This window comes from Quercus robur, chromosome 9 (genome assembly GCF_932294415.1).
Source record: "Quercus robur chromosome 9, dhQueRobu3.1, whole genome shotgun sequence".
In the NCBI taxonomy this organism is placed as follows: domain Eukaryota; kingdom Viridiplantae; phylum Streptophyta; class Magnoliopsida; order Fagales; family Fagaceae; genus Quercus; species Quercus robur.
Window position 1 is genome coordinate 36,895,719 of NC_065542.1, and position 2,703 is coordinate 36,898,421.

Here is a 2,703-nt window from a genome sequence, read left to right on the forward strand (position 1 = left end):
GAAAAATAGAGAAGAAAAAAAATTTCCTTCCAATCCGTTCGAACCCGACCCGAGATAGAAAATTCAAAAATAAAATGCATAAAAATTCTAAAAATTAAAAAACATCATCCAGGCTTCATTTCAAGACTAAACGGGTATGGACAGGCCGAAAAATAGAGAAGAAAAAAAATTTCCATCTTATCCTTTCGAACCCGACCCGAGATAGAAAATTCAAAAATAAAATGCAAAAAAATTCTAAAAATTAAAAAACATCATCCAGGCTTCATTTCAAGACTAAACGGGTATGGACAGGCCGAAAAATAGAGAAGAAAAAAAATTTCCTCCTATCCGTTCGAACCCGACCCGAGTTAGAAAATTCAAAAATAAATGCAAAAAAATTCTAAAAATTAAAAAACATCATCCTGGCATCATTTCAAGATGAAACGGGTCAGGACAGGCCGAAAAATAGAGAGGAAAAAAATTTCCTTCCTATCCGTTCGAACCCGACCCGAGTTAGAAAATTAAAAAATAAATGCAAAAAAATTCTAAAAATTAAAAAACATCATCCAGGCTTCATTTCAAGAAGATACGGGTATGGACAAGCCGAAAAATAGAGAAGAAAAAAAAATTTCCTTCCAATCTGTTCGAACCCGACCCGAGATAGAAAATTCAAAAATAAAATGAAAAAAAATTCTAAAAATTAAAAAACATCATCCAGGCTTCATTTCAAGACTAAACGGGTATGGACAGGCCGAAAAATAGATAAGAAAAAAAATTTCCATCCTATCCGTTCGAACCTGACCCGACTTAGAAAATTCAAAAATAAATTCTAAAAATTAAAAAACATCATCCACGCTTCATTTCAAGACTAAACGGGTATGGACAGGCCGAAAAATAGAGAAGAAAAAAAATTTCCTCCTATCCGTTCGAACCCGACCCGAGTTAGAAAATTCCAAAATAAATGCAAAAAAATTCTAAAAATTAAAAAACATCATCCTGGCTTCGTTTCAAGATGAAACGAGTCAGGACAGGCTGAAAAATAGAGAGGAAAAAAAATTTCCTCCCTATCCGTTCGAACCCGACCCGAGTTAGAAAATTAAAAAATAAATGCAAAAAAATTTTAAAAATTGAAAAACATCATACAGGCTTCATTTCAAGAACATACGGGTATGGACAAGCCGAAAAATAGAGAAGAAAAAAAATTTCCTTCCTATCCGTTCTAACCCGACCCGACTTAGAAAATTCAAAAATAAATTCTAAAAATTAAAAAACATCATCCAGGCTGCATTTCAAGATGAAACGGGTCAGGACAGGCCGAAAGATAGAGAAGAAAAAAAATTTCCTTCCTATCCGTACGAACCCGACCCGAGATAGAAAATTCAAAAATAAAATGCATAAAAATTCTAAAAATTAAAAAACATCATCCGGGCTTCATTTCAAGACTAAACGGGTATGGACAGGCCGAAAAATAGAGAAGAAAACAAATTTCCTTCCTATCCGTTCGAACCCGACCCGAGATAGAAAATTCAAAAATAAAATGAAAAAAAATTCTAAAAATTAAAAAACATCATCCAGGCTTCATTTCAAGACTACACTGGTATGGACAGGCCGAAAAATAGAGAAGAAAAAAAATTTCCATCTTATCCTTTCGAACCCGACCCGAGATAGAAAATTCAATAATAAAATGCAAAAAAATTCTAAAAATTAAAAAACATCATCCAGGCTTCATTTCAAGACTAAACGGGTATGGACAGGTCGAAAAATAGAGAAGAAAAAAAATTTTATCCTATCCGTTCGAACCCGACCCGAGTTAGAAAATTCAAAAATAAATGCAAAAAAATTCTAAAAATTAAAAAACATCATCCTGGCATCATTACAAGATGAAACGGGTCAGGACAGGCCGAAAAATAGAGAGGAAAAAAATTTCCTTCCTATACGTTCGAACCCGACCCGAGTTAGAAAATTAAAAAATAAATGCAAAAAAATTCTAAATATTAAAAAACGTCATCCAGGCTTCATTTCAAGAAGATACGGGTATGGACAAGCCGAAAAATAGAGAAGAAAAAAAAATTTCCTTCCAATCTGTTCGAACCCGACCCGAGATAGAAAATTCAAAAATAAAATGAAAAAAAATTCTAAAAATTAAAAAACATCGTCCAGGCTTCATTTCAAGACTAAACGGGTATGGACAGGCCGAAAAATAGAGAAGAAAAAAAATTTCCATCCTATCCGTTCGAACCCGACCCGACTTCGAAAATTCAAAAATAAATTCTAAAAATTAAAAAACATCATCCAAGCTTCATTTCAAGACTAAACGGGTATGGACAGGCCGAAAAATAGAGAAGAAAAAAAATTTCCTCCTATCCGTTCGAACCCGACCCGAGTTAGAAAATTAAAAAATAAATGCAAAAAAATTCTAAATATTAAAAAACATCATCCAGGCTTCATTTCAAGAAGATACGGGTATGGACAAGCCGAAAAATAGAGAAGAAAAAAAAATTTCCTTCCAATCTGTTCGAACCCGACCCGAGATAGAAAATTCAAAAATAAAATGAAAAAAAATTCTAAAAATTAAAAAACATCGTCCAGGCTTCATTTCAAGACTAAACGGGTATGGACAGGCCGAAAAATAGAGAAGAAAAAAAATTTCCATCCTATCCGTTCGAACCCGACCCGACTTAGAAAATTCAAAAATAAATTCTAAAAATTAAAAAACATCATCCA